General features: G+C 48.5%; 1 protein-coding gene across 3 annotated transcripts in view; it reads left to right on the top strand.

The window, feature by feature from the left end:
* The window catches only part of SEMA4D (semaphorin 4D), a 123,677-nt gene that overhangs the window by 18,157 nt on the left and 83,608 nt on the right, over positions 1-21,912 (top strand). The window contains exon 1 of one of the 3 annotated variants that reach the window (XM_059926998.1): positions 12,781-12,847. The exons of the other annotated variants lie outside the window; for them this stretch is intronic. The gene's annotated coding sequence lies outside the window, so the exon portion shown is untranslated. Of the gene's footprint in view, positions 1-12,780; positions 12,848-21,912 lie in introns of those variants that run through there. 3 annotated transcript variants of the gene reach the window in all.

Here is a 21,912-nt window from a genome sequence, read left to right as displayed (position 1 = left end):
GACCGTGAAGGAAAACATGCTTACACTTCATAGACTCACGGTGTGCACGCATGTTTCCTAGGGTCACCATAAGAAAGCTTCACAAAATGGGTGGCTTAGACAACAGGAATTTATCTTCTCCTAGTCCTGGAGGCCAGGAGTCCAAAATCAAGGTGTTGGCAGGGCTGTGCTCCTTCTGAAGGCTCTAGGATAGGACGCTTCCTGCCTCTTGCAGCTTCTCTTGGCTCCATGTGTCCCTTGGCTTGTGGCCACATCACTCCAAAGTCTGTCTCCATCTTCACGTGGCCTTCTTCCTTGTGTCTCTCCTCCATGTATCTCTTATAAGGACCTTTGTCAATGGATTTAGGGCCCACCTAGGTGACCCAGGATGATCTCGTCTTAACCTCCATGATCTGAATTATTGATACATCTGCAAATATTTTTCCAAATAATGTCACATGCACAGGCTCTGAGTCAATGTTCTTTGCAAGCTACCTGGAGCACATGAGAAGGCAAGAGAAGTACTGTGTGGGGCTGGGAGGAGGCGGGTGGCCCTGCTGGGGTGGGGACTGGCCTGGTGGCTGGGTGCAGGGAGAGGGGGTGTGGACTGGGGCTGGCAGGCATTCACCTTCTCCAGGATATAGTTCAGCGAGGCTTTATCAGCAGGAAAATGGAAACTGCGGCTGCTTTCTGCATTCGTGGGAAGTTATAGAAATGAGAGTGTGGTGGAAACTTGCTGCTTTGTTAAATAATTTTGCATTGACTCAGAGGGGAAACAGGAAAGGGCCTTCTATCTTTTTATGTGGGTTTTTATCTCTGCTGCTGGAACCTTTTCTTTTAAGTAGCTTTTCTACGAAAATACCCGTTGACTCTTTAGTGTGAACAGGAAGTCAGATATGCTGACTAACTTTTCCTTTATTTTAATGGCGTTTTTATTGTTTTGAAAATGAAGAAAGCAAGCCAAGAGTAAAAGCGACCTCCTCGTGCCCAGGGTACATGCCGTTGCCAGCTGCATTTCTGAGGTCTTCTCTGTGCCATTTACATACACACATATGTGCGTGCACACACATGTACACATGCATATAGATGGTGGTTTCCCAAAGATGTGGTCACACCGTAGAGGGTTTTGCAACTCACTTTTTTCCCTCAGCACTGTGGCATTGACACGCGTGCTCTGCATTGCACCGTGAGGCTGTGCATGCACGAGTCTCTGAGGACAGCGTACCCTGTGTCCCTTACCCCATGATGGAAATTTGGGTGTCTCCCTAGTCTGCCACATCCTTGACAATTTTTCTTGGTGTACTCCAGTGAGTATTTCTATAGGAGTCTTAGAATGGAAATATTTGAGTCAAAGGGTGTATGCATTTTTAATTTTGACCGGAGTGGCTGGGCTGTCTGCCAGGACAGCGTTGTGCCCCCGAAGCTCACAAGAGTCTCTCTTCCCCCTCACCTCCCTGCCCCGGAGCATAACTGGTGTGTTTAGTCCTCACCAGTGTGATCAGGAGAAGGGAAGGTCATGGGTCTCTGACCCCTTTGCTTGTTTGTGGTTTATTAGTTGTTTGTATTTTCTCCTTGAAGCACCTGACTTTGGTCTTTATCCACTTTATTATTCACTTTAGTAGAAATTGAGCTGTTGCTCTTTCGCTAATTTTATTGATTTGGGGAATTTCTTTCATTTTAGAGTATTCTGGAAAATCAAAGCCTATTTAAAAGCATTTCATCCGTAAGCTTTTTAATAGATACAAATGAACTTTGATTGGAGACCCGTGGGGCCATCACCTGCTTCTGTGGTTCGTCTGGGGGGTGGGGGTGACCTGAGCGGTCCGAGCCTTTCATGTCCATTGCTCTGGGACGGGCATCAGTCTGCTTTGGCTGTGCTAGCCTGGCCACCTGCCTGCAGGACATGCAATGGCCCCCATGAATGGTGGGGCCCAAAAAAGAAATTGGTGATATTTGGAATTGGCTGTGTGTGTGTTCATGTGCATGTGTGCCTGTGTGTGTGCATGTATTCCTGAAAAATAGTGCACAGCAGAACTGGAGGATTGCATTCCCAAAGGTTTTCATGGATTTAGGAGTCTCTGCTCACTAGGAGGCTTATAGAACTAGTTTTCTATATATCATTTTGATTGTATTTTTAGCCAGATGATAAAACTCACCTCCCCACACCCCCTCCACGCTTCTTGCTTGTTTAGAATGGCAATGCACAAGTGAAAATGCATCAAAATGTCATAAGTAATGCAGCATGTTTTCCTGGGAGGCAGTTATGCGCCCCAGACAGATGTTGGGCTGTGTGTCCTGTTCGCACACATGGCTTTTCACTGAACCCTTCATAGGGTGCTGTGTGCTCATAGAGGCTTTCTCTCCACAGTAATGTTCTGCTCCAGAGCGGGGGTGGCCCAGGCTGGGTGGCATCTTGGAAGCTGTGGCCCTGATTGTATCAGTCAAGGTTCTCCAGAGAAACAGAACTAGTGGTGTGCGTGTGTGTGTGTGTGTGTGTGTGTGCATAGAGAGAGAGAGGTTTATTCTGAGGACTTGGCTTTTGTGACTGGGGAGGCTGGCAAGTCTGAAACCTGCAGGGAAGGCTGGAGACTCAGGCTGCCTGGAGGCAGAATCCCTCTTTCTTGGCGCAAGATCAGTGTTTTTTCTTCTAAGACCTTCAACAGATTGGATGAGGCCCACCCAGATTATGGAGGGTAATCTGCTTTACTCAAAAGTCTACCAATTTAAATGGTGATGCCATTCAAAAAATACCTTCACAGAAGCCTCTGGAATAATTTGGCCAAATATCTGGGCATCGTGGCCCAGCCAGGTTGACGTGTAAAATTAACCGTCCTGATCAACACCCCCAAGTGCCTCAACCCCATGGTGGGTTATAGATTAGGTGCATGAGCTTGTTTAGGGTGTACAAGGACGAGGGGTGACCTGCTCCCTGAGCAGGCAGGGGCTTGTGGCTCGTTCCCAGAGGCCACGGGGCCCAGTGCCAGCGTGGAGGCAGGTAACATTTCTTGCATCCTGATGGTGCTGGGAGCACAGCTCTGGCCTGGTGCAGGCTGAGCCCCATACTTGCGGCCTTGGGGCCTCATTGGGACTGCTCCTTCATTCTGTCACCTCTGGCCCCATGTTTAGGCCTGAGTGACTCCCTAGGTGCCTCTGGGGAGGATACTTGTCATCCTCTTTCTATAAAATGCTTCATTTCCTGACATGGACACGGTGGAGGTATTTATTAGCTGAAAGGCTTGGTGCTCCGCATCCTGGTATTTTCTTTTTCCAGCAGAAACCCTTGTTTGGGTCATGGTCCGGCTGTCCTTTCCTGTCCTCCATGCCGCTGAAGTTGACCTGTCCTCCTGGCACGTTCTTATCAGGCCTCTTGGCTGTGTTGTTAATTGGACGAGAAATAATCACAGTGAAACAGAAGAAAAGCAGTGTGGTGTCCCCAGGCAGGCTTGGCCTGGTCCTCCAGTTTCTGTAGGCTTGGAAATGATCTGCTTGGTGGATAAGGGAAGGGAGACCAACAGGAGCTCTGCAGGGTTCCCCAAATTGATGAAGGAAGATGGCTCTTCTCATTCTTTTCCATCGGGTGCACTGTTTGAGGCTAATGAATGAATGAATGCATGCTTGCATGCATGGGAGAGTGGGCTGGTCCCAGAGGTGGAAGGGCTTAGGGTGGCAGGCGGGAGCCCGAGGGGCATGGGTGCCAGGGCTGTGACCCAGGGTTGGGCGGCAGGAGGGAACGTCAGTTCTAGGCCTGGCACTCGGTGTGTCTGGTGGCTTCTCACACACCTCTGAGCTGGCTGAGGCCCAGAGAGGGACGTCACTAGGTTCCCGGGGACCCGCAACCTCTCCTGGTCTCTGGGTGCGTGGGGCACAGTGCGGGCACAGCTGCCCCCAGGCCTCTGAAGGTTCCCACGAAGCCTCTTGTCTCGCCATTTGTTAGAAAAGCGTGGCCCACCCTGGCAGCTGGGGGCATGCCTGAGCGTGTGGCTCTCCTGGTGCTCAGGGGCTGTCGGGCCTCGGTGGCGCCCGAGCCTGACCCTCTCCCAACCCGGGAGGCCAGCTGGGATGCCAGTTGGGATGCCGGAGAGCTGGCGCTGGAGACGCCTGGTGACAGCGGCGAGTGCCACAGCAGTGTTTCAGCTGTGTCTCCCCCTGCCCCCAGGTCCTAAGGCACCAGCTGTTCCTCTCAGAAGCGCCTTCTGGAACTTCTTAGGGTGGCCCGGTGGGACGTCCGGGGGCTCCCCAGTGACAGACCTGAGACCAGATCTCTGGTCTTGACACACTGTGGAAAGGTTAGCCAGGAGAGATGTGTCAGTGAACAAACATTCTTTCTGACTTTTTTCTCTTCTTTGAGGGACACAGGTCTGTAGGTAGGGGCTTGGGAAACCAGCGGCTTGATCGTTTTTCATTTTTCAGCCCTGTCCTCAGTCAGGATGTTCTGGGAATCAAACTGGAAAGAGATGACGAAGTGTATGTAGTTTTTCAAAATGATCCATGTCTGCTGAAGCTTGTGTTCTGCAGGGAAGATGAACGGTTAGAGGCCTAACCACAGAGAAGGAAAGAGATGCTAATTTAAACACAGTTTACAGAGATTATTTACTTGGCTCTCTCATCTGTGTACACAAAGGAATATTGCAGATAGGTTTTTATTTTGTTTGTCCAGCCTAATCTTTGTGGTGTTCTTATCTGGATCAAAATGCCAATGATTTCTTGACTCCACCACCAACGTGGAGTTTAAACGAGGGTTAATTACCATTCAGAAGCTTGTGATGCAAGCTTGTGAGCTGGGCGAATGAGTCAGGTTGTGTTTGTTTTTGGTGTTTATAGATGCCAGGTATCTAGAAGCTGCAGTTTGCATTTGGACATCATTGGGGTTCAGTCTGTTGGCAGCCAGTGGGAGTGGTGGGAGGACCCTGCCCAGAAGCTGCAAAGTGGCTAGAACTTTTCTGAATCAGGAGCATGGGTCACACACTGCAGCTGCCGGGACCCAGAAATACTGCCATGGGTGTGTAACCCCCCTTCTTTCTCTGCCCTCTTCTCTTTGTGATCTCAAGGAGGAGATGAGGAACAGGGTCCAAACTTGTCACTGACTGATTGGGCCAGAGTCTCCATAGCCCTCTGTCTACATGCAGGTCTGTTTAAGGTTCTGGTCAGCTCAGGTATGGCTAAAAGTGCAAAATGCTTCTTCAGACGATCGATGTATTTTACCGACTTTTTGGTTGCCTCTCGTGGGAAGCAAAAGCATGATTCTTTGAAAGTCCAAAGGATTGGACAAGTTGACTCAGGGTCTCTGTCTCGTTTGTGATCACATTATGAACAGACCCTGTCCCATGTGTAACGGAGCCTGCGTGCATGGTTCATGCAGGGAAAGTCTGGAAGCCGCACGCCAGACCAAGCAGCACAAGTCTGCAGAGAGTGATCCGCAGTTAAAGCTTTAACCTCCTGCTTTTAGAACTCCCTTTTATTGTTTTATTTTCATACAAGTACACTTTTGTAAATCTACTTTTCTGATAAAGTTGTTTTAAAATAGAATTTACCGTTTTAACCACTTTTAAGTGTGCAGTTCAGTGGCATTAAGTACAGTCACACTGTTGTGCAACCATCACCACCATCCACTTCAGAACTTTTTCATCTTCCCAAACGGAAACTCTGCACAAATTCATTAAACACCAACTCCCTAGTGCCCCTTCCCCAGCTCCTGGTACCCACCATTCTACTTTCTGTCGCTATGAATTTCGCTACTCTAGGGACCTCAGATAAATAGAATTATGGAGTATTGTCCTTTTGTGTCTGGCTAAAAGTGAAGTGTTTTTAAAAACATTTGAATCAAATTAATGTAGTCCTTTTACTCTTTTTTCCTTCATATTTTAAATTATTTTATAGTAAAAATGATTATTTTGGTGTACAGTTCTGTGAGCTCTAATACATGTATAGATTTATGTAACCACTTCCACAATCAGGATTCAGAATAGTTCCATCCCCCCAAATTCTCCCCTGTACAGGCAGACCTCGGAGATATTGCAAGTTCCGTTCCAGATCACTGCAATAAAACGTATATTCCAATAGAGCAAGTCACATGAAATTTTTGCTTTCCAGGTACATAAAGTTATGTTTACACTATACTGTAGTCTATTAAAAGTGTACAATCTCATTATGTCTAAAAAAAAAACAATGTATATGTACCTTAATTTAAAAATACTTTATTTGTATCATTTTTTTAGATTCTGCATATAAGCAATATCATATGATATTTGTTTTTCTCTTTCTGACTTACTTCACTTAGTATGATAATCTCCAGGTCCATCCATGTTGCTGCAAATGTCATTATTTCATTCTTTTTAATGGCTGAGTAGTATTCCATTGTATATATGTAGCACATCTTCTTTATCCATTCATCTGTCGATGGACATTTAGGTTGCTTCCATGTCTTGGCTATTGTAAACAGCACTGCAATGAACATTGGGGTGCATATATCCTTTCAAACCATGTTTTCCTCTGGATGTACGCCCAGGAGTGGGATTGCTGGATCATACCGTAGCTCTATTTTTAGTTTCTTAAGGAACCTCAATATGGTTCTCGATAGTGGCTGTACCAATTTACATTCCCACCAACAGTGTAGGAGGGTTCCCTTTCTTCCACACCCTTTCCAGCATTTATTGTTTGTAGATTTTTTGATGATGGCCATTCTGATGGGTGTGAGGTGATACCTCATTGTAGTTTTGATTTGCATTTCTCTAATAATTAGTGATGTTGAGCATCTTTTCATGTGTCTCTTGGCCAGCTGTATGTCTTCTTTGGAGAAATGTCTATTTAGGTCTTCTGCCTAACAAATGAACTTATTTACCAAACAGAAACAGACTTACTGACTTAGAGAACGAGCTTATGGTTACCGGGGGGGAAGGGTGAGGAAAAGGGATCTATTGGGAATTTGGGATTGACGTGTACACACTGCTATATTTAAAATAGATAACCAACTACTGTAGAGCACAGGGAACTCTGCTCAGTACTCTGTAATAACCTAAATGGGAAAAGAATTTGGAAAAGAATAGATACATGTATATGTATAACTGAATCACTTTGCTGTACACCTGAAACTAACACAACATTGTTAATCAACTATACTCCAATATAAAATAAAAATTAAAAATAAAATTAAACATTTTTTTAAAGGCAAAAAAAATACTTTATTGCTAAAAAATGCTATCATCTGAGCCTTCAGCGAGTTGTAGTAGTAATATCAGAGATCACTGATCATAGATCACCATAACAAATATAATAATAATGGAAAAGTTTAAAATATTGTAAGAATTACCAAAACGTAACATAGAGACATAAAGTGAGCAAGTGCTGTTGGAAAAATGGTGCCAATATACTTGGGTCAATGCAGGGTTGCCACAAACCTTCAATTTGTAGAAAACACAGTATCTGTCAAGGGCAGTACTGGTAAAATGAGGTATGCCTGTATTATCCTTTATATTCACACCTCCCATCACCCCTGACCACATACAACTACTGACCTACTCTGTCCCTCTGGTTTACCTGTTCATGAACTTCCTATAAATGGAGCCATAGAGTGGGTGGCCTTTTGAGGTTGGCTTCCTTCTTAAGCATAACACCTTTGAGGCTCATTCAAGCTGTTGTGTGATCGACAGTTGATTTTTTTCTTGTCACTGAGTAGTAGTCCATTGTACGCTTGAATAGAGCTGCCATAAACATTCATGTGAGGGCTTTTCTGTGAGAGTATGGTTTCATTTACTTAGGATAAATACCCAAGAGTGGGATTTCTGGGCCATATGGTAAGTGTGTGTTTAACTTTATAAAAACTACCAAAATATTTTATGGAGTGAGTGTCCTGTTTTACATTCTCACCAACAACCTGTAAGAGTTCCAGTTGCTCCACATTCTCACCCATACTTGGTTTTGTTAGTAGGTTTTTTTAAATTGAAGTATACTTGATGTACAATATTATATGTTACAGGTGTACAGTATAGAGACTGACAATTTTTAAAGGTGATACTCCATTTATAGTTCTTATAAAATATTGGCTATATTCCCCGTGTTGTACAGTATATCCGTGTAGCTTATTTTATACCTGATAGTTTGTACCTCTTAGTGCCCTTTGTCTGTATTGCCCCTCCCCCCAACCCTCTCCCCACAGGTAACCACTAATTTGTTCTCTATATCTGTGAGTCTGTTTCTTTTTTGTTATAGTCACTAGTGTGTTGTATATTTAGATTCTATGTGTAAGTGATATCACACAGTATCTGTTTTTCTCTGACTTATTTCACTTAGCATAATGCCTTCCAAGTCTATTTATGTTACTGCAAATGGCAAAATTTCATTCTTTTTATGACTGAGTAGTATTTCGTTGTATGTGTGTGTGTGTGTGTGTATATATATATATATATATATATATATATATATATATATATTTTAATACCACATCTTCTTTATCCATTCATCTGTTGATGGACACTTAGGTTGCTTCCATAGCTTGGCTGTTGTAAATAATGCTGCTATGAATATTGGGGTGCATGTATCTTTTCGACTTAGTGACTTTGTTTTTTTCAGATATATACCCAGGAGCGGAATTGCTGGGTCATATGGTAGTTCTGTTTTTTAGTTTTTTGAGAAACCTCCATACTGTTTTCCACAGTTGCTGCACCATTTTTTTAGTCATTCTAATTTGCATACACTCTGTCTCCTTGTGGTTTTAATTTGCGTTTCCTAGTGACTAATGGCATTAATCATTTTCTCACGTGCTTATTTGCCATCTCTATATCCTCCCTGGTGAAGTGTCTCTTATTTTATTGGGTTGGTTTTTCCTTCCTGTTGAGTGTTGGGAATTTTTCCTGTGTTCTGAACACAAGTTCTTTGTCAGGTTTGGGGTTTTCAAATATTTTCTTCCAGTCCGTAACTTGTCTTTTAATTCTTGTAACAAAATCTTTCACAGAACAAAACGTTTTAATTGTGATGAAGTTCAACTTACCAATTTACCATCATTCATAGGGAGTACATGGAAAGATGATTCATTTTCTGTTACTGATCTCGTATCCTGTGGTTTTGCTCAACTCACTTGTTAGTCCTGAGAGCTTTTTTGTTGTTGTTGTAGAGTCTTTGGAATTTTCTACAGAGGCAATCATGCTGTCTGTGAAAAGGCCATTTTATTTCTTCCTTGCTAATCTGTATGCCTTTTATATCTTTTTCTCGCCTCATTCACTAGCCAGGCCTCCAGTGCAGTGTTGAATAGAGGCAGTGAGAGGGGACATCTGCCTTGTCCCTGGTCTTAGGGGAAAGCATTCAGTCTTTCATCACTGAGTATCATGTCAGCTATAGGTTTCTTCACAGATGTCCGTTAGTAGACTGTAGAGGTTCCCTTCTATTTCTAGTTTGCTGAGAGTTATCATGATTGGATGCTGATTTTTTTCAGATACTTTTTCTACATAAATTGATATGCTTGTGTGTTTTTCTTCTGTAGACTGTTAATATGGTAGATTACATTGATCGATTTTATATATTGAACCAGCCTTGCATTCTGGGATAAACTCCATTTGGTTGTGGTATACCATTTATATATATATATATATATATATATATATATATATATGTATGTATATATGTAGCTGGATTAAATTTGCTAATATTTTTTGAAGATTTTTGCATCTGTGTTCATGTTGGTCTGCAATTTTCATGTGCTATTTTTGTCTGGTTTTGTTATCAGGGTAATGCTGGCCTCATTTAAGTTGGGAAATGTTTTTTCTTCTGTGTTCTGGAAGAGCTTATGTAGAATTGATGTTCTTTCTTAAATGTTTGGTAGAATTTGCTGGTAAAACCATCTGGGTCTGGAGATGTCTTTCTCAGAAGAGTTTTAAAGTATGAATTCTATTTTTTAAGTATTGTTCAGGTTATCTATTTCATCATGATGCGTTGTGGTAATGTGTGGTGGTTGAGAGATTGGATCATTCCCTTTAAGTTGTTGACTTTACTTGCAGAGTTGTTCGTGGTATTCCCTTATTATCCATTACTGTCTGTGAGGTCTGCAGCGATCACACCTCTCTCTCCTGGTACTGGGATTTGGGAATGTATTAGACCTAGTGTCTGAAATGCAGCCTTTGTTTGGAATGGGGCCAGCATCCTAGCTGAAGGCATTGCCCCCGTCTCCCTAGGCTGGATTCCCTGGGTTTCCATGGTATCTTTAGGGAGTAGCAAATGAGGTGTGTTCGGAGGAACTTTAAGGCTTTTGGGCAGCATTTGGCGCCCAGGGGTGGAAAGTTAATACACGGCACCCCAGTGACCTGCATGTCTTCTTGTGTTTCCGGAAGCATCAGTTTGCTGCCAGGGAGCAATTTCACACGGCGCGGCGGTGGGGGGGGGGGCGGTGGGGGTGTGTGGAATCTCGCTAAAGGGTGGAAGAGATTCCCCCCTTGTTCATGGTGTTTAAGGGGATTGTTCCAAGTGGTGTGTCTGTAGTATTGACTAATTTATGTTTCATCTATTTCTAATCAAGGCCACAAACTGGGTTACGTTTTTTTTTTTTTTTGGCTGCGTTGGGGCTTCGTTGCATTGGCTTCTCTTGTTGCGGTGCATGGACTCTAGGCGCGCAAGCTCAGAGCACAGGCTCGGTAGCTGTGGCGCACAGGCTTAGTTGCTCTGAGGCATGTGGGATCTTCCCGGACCAGGGTTCGAACCCGTGTCCCTTGCATTGGCAGGCGGATTCTTAACCACTGTGCCCCCAGGGAAGCCCCTGGGTTGCTTTTAAAACTCTGGTAAATTAAGACCAGTGTAGTGGTATGTTTTAGTTAGAGGTTTAAGTGGAGACTGTTTAGTGGTGGTCGTTTATTTGGCGGGGATGGAAGATAGTTGATAGCGTGTCCTTCTGTATGATACTTTGTCTTCCTTCATCAGGAATCCTAAAGTAAACATTTTTAGAATGACGAAAGCTGTGGGGTTTGGGCTGCTGTTACAAAATACCACAGACTGGGTGGCTTATAAGCAACTGACGTTTATTTCTCACAGCTCTGGAGGCTAGACATTTGAGATCAGGGTGCTGATGTTGTCGGTCAGGTAGGGCCTGGGTTCAGGTCTTGGACTTCTCACCGTGTTGTCCCAAGGTAAACTGGGCGAGGGACCGCGCTGGGGTCTCTCTTATATGGACACGAATCCCATTCATGAGGGCTCCACTTTCATGTCCTACTCACTTCCCAGAGGCCCCCCTCCTAATACCATCATGCCGGGGGTGGGGGTAGGATTTAACATATGAGTTTGGGGTGGGGGAAGACGTAAACATTCCGACCATAACAGTTTCTGACCCTGATATTGTGACATCTTCCTAGGTGAGAGAAAGGGTCATAGTTGTTTAGTAATTTGTCAAGCAAGATTAATTTTGCTTCATTTAATTAAAAAAAAGAAAAACTGTGTCACACTGGGCTTTAGAATAAGAGAGGCATTTATGAGCAATAGAAAGAAAATAGGTTTTTGCAAAAGCAGAAGGGTTTGGAAACCTGTGCAGGCCCTGGCGAGGTTAGGGGGCACAGAGTTTCCTAAATGATTGCAAGTCATTTGGAGGACCGGGCCTGGCACAGTGACCGCCCTGCTTTAGTCACTGTATCACAGTCCTGTGGCAGCTCAGTCTGTCCTTCTGCTGCGTGCCTGCTGCAGGCTGGTCAGGAAGTTCCAGGTGAGGGGCCGTGGCTTGGGTACTAGCCACCAGGACAGCTTAGGTCTTTGGAGGGCTGTTTTCAAAAGTGGGGTGGGGAGCCTTTCAAGAATTGTAATTCTTCTAGGTGTGATTTTCCCCCTTACTATAAAAGTAGCACATGTACTGTAGGATGTACAGAAAGGAGGGGAATTAAAATCAGCCCCTCCTGCGAGAGAGTTTGGGTATAAATCCTTTTAGCCCCTGCAGCCCTAGTCTCCTTTGGGGCTGAATTGTGGGCACCACATGCTGGCGTGGTGCCTCGGGGGGCGTCCCACGTGAGATCCCAAGACAATCTAGTTCTGAGGTCTCAGAAGATGGGTAGCTAGGCTGCGAGGGCGTGAAAGTACGCGGAGGCACGCTCTCCCACCCGTTCCCCGTGTCCTTGTGTCCTTGTCCGCACGTGGCGCCAGGAGGGAGGCAGGCGCCGGGGCACAGGTGGGGACATGGTGGGGAAGGAATGCCCACTCCTTTTCACGGAGAGTGTTCATCTTTGACAGCTGACAGGGGGAGCCCCTGTTAATTCCTACCTGTACGATTAGCTCTGCAGATTAATCATTCTGTTTCTTTCCAGGAGTTTGGTGACATTTTAGTTTCTGTTCTGATTGCTTGTAAAAGAATAACAAAACCCTCTTTGGGCCGTGTCTTCTGGAGCTTGTGGCTTAGAACCTAAGAGTTACATAGTAAGGAGAGGGCAGTGGAAGTGGAGCAGCATCCTTGCAGAAGGTTCCGGTAATGGGCGTGGTGTTCATGTGTCATCGTCATGTGAACCCAGCAAGGAAACCTCGCGTCCTGGCAGTTACCTCCTTTGGTGTCACATGAGAACTCACCTGAAAACGCCGACCATCAGGACTGCAGACGTTGCCATATACTGTCCGGGGACTGGATATGAGGGTGTTGATTAGGGCACACAAATTACAGTGAAAAGAGCACAGTTTGGCTGTCACCGAGGAGCTCATGCATGCACGTGACCAACTCAGGCCTTGAGACGGATGTTTCTCAAGCGTGGCCTTGTGCAGACGGAAGCACATGCCCTCTCGACATGACACAGCATGTGTTCTGTACAGAAGGAACCTCACTGACTCCCTGGGCGGCCTCAAGGAAGCGTGTGCCCCAAGAATGGTCTCTCCTCTGACCTCTGAGGAATATGGTCTGCTTGGTATCAGCGTGTCTGAGCAGGTGTGTGCAGGCTGGAAGGGGTCTTGGGGGGTGGGCAGACCTGGGGTAAACCTGTGTGGCTTCCTAGAGCGTGATTCTTTTCAAAGAAAGAGAAGGCCCCAGGTGGCCCCCTCTCTCTGACGTTAGGGGTTCTTAGAGATGTTCGAGAAACCCTGGAAAGAATTCTAGTTTGGCAGAAAGAAAAGGCATTTCTGAAAGTGGATTGGCGTCCCTGTTCCTTATTTTCAAGGCTGTGTGAGCACAGACCTAAGTGATCAGCATGTTTTTTCATTTGAGTAAGGGGGACTCTTTCATTCCTATCATTCAGCGATTTATGTGTCAGCTGCATTGGTACATGCCCCAGCTGGCTGCAGTTCCTTGCTGGGAATGGCCCACGCCTGGGAGGGGCTGCTGGGACACTGCTGGGTCTCTCGCTGGACGTGGTGCTCCAGGACCTGCGTCCCTTACGCTGTCGGGACAAACCTCCTCCCTGCTCCCAGCTCCCCGGCTCTCCTCATCCCCCACTCCCCTCTAGAAATGCAGAAGTCCTTCTTGGTACCACTTCACCCTTCACCTCACTGTGTACCATTGCCGGGTCCTGAGCCCCCTTCCCTCCCAAACCTCACAGTTCTGCCCTCCCTTCCGTCCACCATGGACTTTGGAATGAGCATCCTTTGGATGGAACATTGGAGCCTGTGGGGTTTGTCTGTCTTGGTACGGCTCTGTAAGTTGTACGTAACTGACAGCCATGAAGACAGTCCTCGCCTGTAGACAGGCAAATGAATTCTGTCCAGTGGCAGGGCAGTTGACTTCCTCCCACGGAAAAATCCAGTCTTGTGCCTGTTGGAAGTTCATTTCCATATTTCTTTATTTTATATATATATATATATGTATTTTCTTTTAATTGAGCTGAAGTGCACATAACATAAAATTAACCACATTACAGTGAACAACTCAGTGGCATTTAGGACATTCACAGTGTGTGTAACCACCACCTGTATCTAGTTCTAAGACCTTTTCATCACCCCCTGCGTGATGAAAGTGGTACTTCACTGCTGCGTACCACTAAGCAGTCACCCCCTTTCCTCCTCCCTCGGCCTCCATATAATCTTGTGCCTTCTTTGAAGGCACTGTAATGTCTCCTTGGTTCCTCATGAATAATGAGTTAAATAACATTTTTAACATGTGGTCATTTTCTTAAATGACCTTTTAACAACCATCCGCCCTTGGCTGAGCTGCCAGCCCTTCTCACTGGGCGGTGCTGGTTTTCAGTCCTCCAGCGCCTCCTGTATGTCCTCCGTGGCATGCGGTGGGCTGGGATTTTTTTTTTTTAGAATGAGAATCTGGTCATGGAGGGTAGGTGAGCACTTCACGTGTGGACTTTCCTGGTCTTGTCTGGGTGATATTTTGAAAAGAAGTCATCTTCCTGGGCTGGTGCTGTGTGCCCTGCCAGGTCAGTCAGCATGTATTGATTAATTATCACAAGTCCAGTGCTGTGTTGAGCAAGCCAGATGTTTACAGTTGTGGAGAGGGCATAGTGCCAAGAACAGAAATCCCATGCATTCGGAGCCAGGGGGCTTGCGTGCTAGGTGTCGTCATCAGCTGAGCAGAGAGCAGGACCCTCACCCCCTGAGCTCTCCGGGCCGCATGGTAATGGCCAGGAGTTGGCCCAGCCTGTCCCTCAGGGGCTGAGGACTCCCTGGCACCCCATGTTCCCAGCAGACCTAAAGCACGGCCTCCACGTGTGAAGGTTGAACCCCTAACTGGCCCGAGTCTCAGTCAGTCTTCCTCGTGGGACCCTCACTCTGGTGCGACCTCAGGTTTGAACACAGCCCTCAGTGACCCTGGCTTTTCCCAGTCCCTTGGCCATGTGGGGAGGGACCTTTCCCTACTGTCCAAAACCAACTGCAATAGGCAGGTGGTTGTGACCTTGAGCAGAAAGAGAAAGGTCCAGCCTTGATTGTGGGAACCCCCGGAGTAGTCCTTTTGAACGGAGACAAACCCCTGTCTGCAGAAGGGACTGGATTGTTGGACAGAAGATGGCTGGTGTGAGCTCAAGATTTTCACCTCAAGAAGGCTGTTGGTGCTTTTGTAAATGGCCAAGGACAGCTTTCAGTTCAAGGTGTCGTTGGCTTGTTTTTGCTTTAAGTGATAGGCATTTGTTGTTTTCTGTCGGCTGATGTTTGGGGGCATTTTCACTCCTTCAAATTTAAGACATTGCATCATTGTACCAAAAAAAAATTTATTTTGTAAAGGAAACACAGCTCTCGTGTTACATGGGTATCCGCGAGGAAGCAGCGTCTCCACAACCTATCCGACGGCTGCTTGTTGTTGCTCACATCAGTGTTGTCCCCCCCTTCCCTTGGAGTCCCCACTTCTCTCCTGAAACCAACTTTGCGGGTTTTCCTATCGTAAATAACGCATGGCTAACGCCGTTCATTTCTGTGAGGAGTTGTGGCACCATACCAAAGTTTTGGAGGGAAGTTAGTGAAATGTCCCAACATCTGTATTCATGAGAAATCAAGTTTCAAGTATTTACAGCACAGTGGTGCAGAGCGATTTCTAAGCGTTTCCCTTTGGCTACACAGAGAATGTCGCAGCCAGGGTGGCATGTGCGTGTGTGATTTCAGCACCTCGCTCTGCGGTTTGGGTCTCAGTAGGCCCTGAGGGTTTCCCTTCCTAACCCAAACCGAGTTTAATCAGCTGCTAGGAAAAGCGGTTTGCTAAAACTCATCCTACGCTTCTGTTAAATCTGATCCATTAATTCATTTGTTACTGAAGACACATGTTGACCCCAGGACTTTCTCCAGGGTTTGTACACTGTGGTTTTCTATCCATATGCCATTCTCCAGTGTAGGAGAAAAACTCAGGTGGATGCACTTTCTAAAGGTTTATTTTGATGGTTTTCCTCATGTGTCAACACACCTCAGGTAGGGCAGCGGGTATCACCATTACCTCCTTGGTTGGCTGAGGAGGTTTGACTTAGAACCACAGCAATCTGCTCAAGGTCATGTGTCCAGAAAGACACGTACGCACACTCTGGTGCCAGTCTGGCCCTTTATATACTCTCATTTATTTAATCCTCTCTTTGGGGATGTTTTCAGTTTTATGCTATCGAGAGGCTCCTGGATGAGAACTTTTGTGTGTGCGTACCTGTCCCTGGTTCTTATCGTTACCCGTAGCTAGCACTGACTTTTGTAAGGTTCCGGATGTTGCTTCATGAAGAGGCTTCCTGTTGACGTTGGGGAGGGACTCATACCTCCTCACCACCATTGAGCCTTATCATTTTTTCTTTGTTAATTCTGTAGGGGGAGAATGGCATCTTGTGTTAATTTGTATTATTCTGATTACCAGCGAGATGAACACTTCATTTCACACATTTGGTTGCAACACGTTTAGAAGAGAATCTTTTGTGTTCAGGAGAGCAGTGACCAGTTCAGCAGTGACCGCCCCCCGCCCAGAGCATGAGGGCAAGCATTTGTTGGTGGTGGGAGTATTCCCGCCGGGAACTTCTCTCCCTGCAGGGGCCTGGGGAGCAGGGGTCCTGGATACACTGTGTGTCGTGCTTTGGATGGCCCCGTGGAGCCCTGCCCACCTCCTGGAGGGGTGTCAGCTTAAGCAAAAGGTCCCGTGTGCTGTGTTTGATGTTTCCAAGGAAAGGCTGAGTTTTCCACAGCGAGTGGGACACTGGGTGTGCGTGAGTGGTGTGATTTTCCTTTGCTGTTGCTTCCCCCTGTTTCTCTTGCCTGCCGGCCCCCAGGAACAGCTGTGACTTGAGGTCTCGGACACGCCCCTGAGTTGACTCCTGAACCAGTCCCTGTTTGTACCGTGACCCTGAACTGGTGGGACGTTATGGAACCGTATGAGTCTTCAGGAAGGTGGAAGTCAGAGGTCTCACCTGTCCATCAGACCCATGTGTTTTGGGCTTCAAGTCATTTGTAATCAGTTGTCCCATGGAAAACAAAGCCAGACTTAGTAATAAGAGGCTTTATTAGGAAGGATTATCGTGGGGGAACCAGGGAGGCAGCTGTTGCAGTGGAGAGATGTGTGCCCATGACACGGGCGAGCATGCCAGGGATCGGCAAACTGGGTTTTTACTTAGTAGGGAGGTGTAGACAAGGCTATTAGGATCCGGGTGTGGGGATGAAGAGTGATGGGGTGGTAGACTGGAGGATGTGTCCCGCAAGGCCAGCCTGTTCTCAGGGCGGCCGTCCGAGTGCTCAGCCTCACGGTGGGTCGAGGGAGGCCTGGGGGAAGGAGAGAAGCTGAACCAGAGTCGGGTAACAAGTGTTTTGTTCCGATTTCTCTGTAGGGACAGGCTGTTCCGCCCATCACTACAAGGCACAGAGTGGAATTCGGGGGCCCGTGTCTCACCTTGCCCTAGGCGAATGGGGCCCCCGTCTTATCTGAGTCTTGTGCAGTGCGCCCTTCCAGGATCACAGAGGGATGGCGCGGTCTCCCTGCCGATGGCAGGGCCAGGTGCAATCAGGACGGTCAGGCTGAGCTCTGCAAGGAGTGGGTCTGTCGTGGCGGCAGACAGGTGGCTGCCTCGACCGCGTGCTTCAGCCACCTGGGCGCTGAAACCTCAGCGGGGCCGCCCTGGCCCGCCCAGGCCTTTCCCGTGGGGACCTGCTTCCAGGGGAGGCACATGTGAGCTGGGCTGTGATGGATGGGAAGGACCTGCCGCACGCAGGAGCGGCTCTGGGGACAGAGGGCCGGGCGAGGGGGCGCTGGCCATCTACGGTGTTGTGCCCTTGAGCTGCTCGGTGGGGCTTGGTCGGGGGCTTGGGGTGCCTCCTGAGGGAGGCCAGGAGCGCTGTGGAAGGAAGGAGCCCCGGCAAGGGGCTTCCTCAGCATCCTGCTTCTCCTGGGCTCTGACTGGGGGGCGTTTAGTAGCCCCGCCCTGATTACACGGTTATTAAAAACTCTCACAGATTCCACGACACTTTTGGTTTCTTCCTTTCTTTTTTCTTGCTTTGACTCTCCCCCTCTTCCTCCCCCCCTTTTCTCTTCTTCTGATTTTGTTTTTTACGTTCGTCATTCACTTTAAAACTTAAACATTGTTGAAATACTAAGCTTTGAACACCAGCAGTTTCTCACCACATGATTCTGAATGAGGGGCCAGTTTGGGACCTTTGTTGTCGCTCACACCATGGCTAGCAAGGCCTGACCCGCCCCCACTCCTTCTGCACCTCCAGGAGCTCATGCTCAGTGTCACGGGGCCAAGGGGAGTGGCGTGGACGGAATCGGGGTGCAAATGATGCTCTTTGCTCCCAGTTCACGCAGATGCCGCACCTGGTCCCTCCTGGCCGGGTGAGCCGCACCCCATGACTGAGTCCCGGGGGCCTGTTGCGTGGCTGGGACATTTAGTCTGTGTGTAGGATAGGGGGTAAGGGATTCTGGCTCACGGTTTGCCCTGCTCACGTGTCCCCTTTTCTCACTCTGTCTCAGACTCTGCCATCCCAGACGGTAGTAGGAAGCCGCATCCCAGTTGCTAAAATGTTTGATGACACCGATCGTCAGGTAGGGGATGAAATCCGCCTGCAGAGCGCGGTTCTTGTTAGAGGTGGCTCCTGCCCAGGTCTTGCCGTAGGTGTTCCTCCCATCCGTGAGCAGCTTCATCTGTTGGTTACGCTCCTGGCACCAGCTGGTGACTGGAGAGCAGGGGAGGGAAGCTGGTGTCAGAAAGCTCAGGCGGTTCTGCTGGAGGGTTCACAGTCTGTCTGGGAGCTGCGGCTGCAGAGGCCAGGGCAGGAGAAGGGCTGCTCGAGGCCACGCTGCGGGAGCAGGTCCAGGAGGGGAAGGGCCAGGGCTGCAGAATGGGGTTGCCGCCCAGCGCTGGCATGAACGCTAGCTCCAAGCCTCTTCACTTTCCATCCATCACTGCCTTTGTTGCTGCTCCTCCCCTGAGGGGGCGTTGGCAACCCGGGACCTCCAGTCTCACACCCTGGCAGTCAGATCTAAACTGGATTTGAAGCTTTGGCACCCGCTGTGGCCCTGGAGGGCCATCTTCAGCTCAGGGTCCGCCTTGGGCACTTCTTGAGCTTTCGTCGCCTTTACTTGCTCTGATTAAGCCAGGAGAGAAGAGAGCTTCTGAGGGAGCGATTCTGTTTGTTTGGGCTGGGAGCCAGCAGCCTAAGAATCAGCTTCCAGAAGAGCTAACAAAGTGAGCAGGACCCATGCTGGCAGCTCTGGACCTGACAGTGGAGGAGGGTGGTGGAAATGTCAGGTGCCAGTCCCGTCAGTCACACCCCGAGCTGGGGGGGCCACGGCCACTTCAGACCCGCAGACGTCTGTGCGTGTCCCGGAGAGAGACCTGGATTAAAAGTCTGTCCAGACATGCTTGCGTTAGAAGGAGTTTCCAGGAGTGACTTTTATTTTCAGTGTGTACACAAGACATTTAAGTACCACGTCCTCTCCAGACGCCCGTCCTGCTGATGGAATTGTTCTTGGAGGGAGCGTTCGGTGTTTGCTCCCCACGCTGCTGGCCCTGCCCGGATTCCCCGGCCCTGGTAACTGCCCCGCCCCCATGTTAGGAATCTCCCCTTGGCTTTACCTGTCACATTGTAAATAGACGGCTTACAAAAGATAATTGAAAAGGAAAGGCTTAGGAAGATTAAAAAATACTCTAGAACTTGTGTTGAAGTGAAGAAAACAACTCATTTCTGGGATCAACTTTGCCAATTTGAAGGGGTTCGTACGGAAACGTCGTGCGGGTGGGTTCTCTGGGTGAGGATGGAGCAGGTATGTCCTTGTGTTGCTGCTGCGGGCCCGTCTGTCTCTGTGACGAGAGTCCCGGGGACGTGCGGTGAACCAAGGTCAGCCTCTGCGAGGAGCTGACCGCTGGGATTGTGTGTCCTCCCATGAGAACGGGGACCAGGTGGTCTGGGAGGCCTGGCTTCAAGGCGAGGGTCTGTTGGCGGTGCTGGGGCACCTACCTTGGGGACGTCACCTGCCTGCGGGCTTCCCCGAAGCATGGAACAGGAGGCGCCGTGAGGAGCTCTGCGGCCTCCCAGGATAGGGTTCCTGTGGATGTCTGCGGGGTGCAGTTTTGTGTCTCATCCGTCACTTTTTCCCCTTTGACTCAAACTCTTAAAACCTGGTGGTCCTGCTTATGGTGAGAACTTGAGTGCAGGAAGTGAATTACTCGGAGGGTTTTTGTTTTGGTGCTGCCTCGTCGTAAATCCCACGGTTTTATTCTTACCAAGAGCGCGCTGTGTGTGCTGCCTGGGTACCAGGGTGGCCCCCAGAGGCAGGGGGCTCCATGGGCATGAGATAGAGCACCTGCCCGTCGGAGGTGTGCTTTATTTTTAGCAAATGGCATTTAGTGTCTTGCAGAGCTGAGAGCAGGATGACTGTAGATGTAATTAAGTGACTCTGAAATGGGAGTTAATTACTTCTGCATGTGTCAGAGGGCCAGGGAGGGTCTCTCTGGTCCTCTGGCTGCAGCCCTGTGAGGCTGTCACCTGGACAAGCTCCCAGGACCAGCCCTCGAGGGCATCCAGGGTCCTGTGGGTGTTACTCTAACTAATGGTGAGTGGTCTGAGCTTTTAGTCTCTGAGACTGGCCTGAGGAACTGACAGTTCATGACTCTTTAATGTAAAAATTACATACAAGGAACTTTATCCTAACGCTGATCTGTGCATGGTATTAGCCCAAATGTGTCCTCTCAAGGCCTACAGAACAGACTATGTTACAGGAGCAACAGGTCACTGACAAGAAGGCATGTATAAAGCGGTGTGTCCAAAAGCTGCTGTAACAGGACGGAGGGCTTGAGCACCGCCCGGCTCAGGGGCTGCCCTGGTCAGTGTCTAGTGAGAGAGCACCCGTGGGTGCTGGTGCTCTGTTCTTCCTGCTAAGGACGGGGCTCCAAGGAACCAGGGCCAGGGTGGACAGAGGGCTGCGTCTAGGACCTCCCTCCATAGCTGTCCCCAACTCTGATCTTGTCGGGTCCATTCATAGTGACTGGAAGCTTCCACACCTCCAGCCACACCTGGGCCCGTGCTGTCCAGTGCTGCGGCCGACACCACACGGGGTGAGGAGCGCCCCACGGGTGGCCGGTCAGAGCCGAGCAGCGCTGTGGCTGTGGAGACCTAGACTCAGAAGCAACGGTAGGATATCCTGTCCACGACCCTATTAATTATGTGCTGAAGCGATTGTGCTTTCGATGTGTATTGGGCTAAATAAAACATATTATTAAAACTAACTTCACCTATTTGTTTTTACTCTCAATGTGACTTGTAGGCACACCTGAAATCATGCACGTGGTCACGTGTGCGGCCCGCCTGGTGTTTCTGTGGGGGGCACAGATCTCGGCTGTTCTCTGATACCCTCTGCGTTTGGGTTCCCCCTTCTGTCAAGGCCCAGCCCATAGGCTGGGAGGCACAGATTAGGAACAGGTAGGTGTATCAGGCTTTGAGAATACCTTGAAACCAGCTCTAAGTGCTATTGTTTCTGCATTTCTGCAGACAATTACACATAGACCGCTGGGCCTCATCCAAGAAATGGGTTCTGTGCTCAGATGGTGTTTCTCCTGCACGGGGAACCGAGCACTTGGCCTTGCTGAGCACGCTGCAACCCTGAAAGGCTATCCCAGCTCCCTGTCATTCAGGCTGCGCGTTATCCGGACTCCCTGTTTTCCGGGCTCCCTGTTTTCTGGCTCCCCGTTGCCTGGGCTTTCGTCTCCCTGATTTCTGTGGATGAAGAAACGTGCAGTGCATCTGGCCTGATCTTCCACTTACAACTGTGGCCTGTGCGTGCTGGTTGGCGTGCCGAGCCTGTGTGTCCGCGATGGCTTTGATGAACTCCTGCCACTGATCTGGTGGGAGGAGGGACCACCGTTTAACCCTCTTCCGCCCCTGGAAGCCCCGCTGACAAGCTGGTGAATGTGGGCTGCTGTTTGAGTAGCTGCAGGGCACGTGGCCCGAGTCCTGGGAGAGACCCACAGGCCTTCCCACATCTGGCTGGGCTATTTATATCCCACAAAAGCCTGTTTTTCTCTGAAAAGAGTGAGCATGTGGTGATGCTGTCATGTGCATGGGTGAAGCCAGTGAAACAGCCTTTCAGTAACCTCCTTTCTGGTGCGT

The sequence above is a fragment of the Balaenoptera ricei genome, chromosome 6 (genome assembly GCF_028023285.1).
Source record: "Balaenoptera ricei isolate mBalRic1 chromosome 6, mBalRic1.hap2, whole genome shotgun sequence".
Lineage (NCBI taxonomy): Eukaryota > Metazoa > Chordata > Mammalia > Artiodactyla > Balaenopteridae > Balaenoptera > Balaenoptera ricei.
The sequence above is the reverse complement of the archived record's forward strand: the minus strand, read 5'-3'. Positions and strand labels throughout refer to the sequence as shown.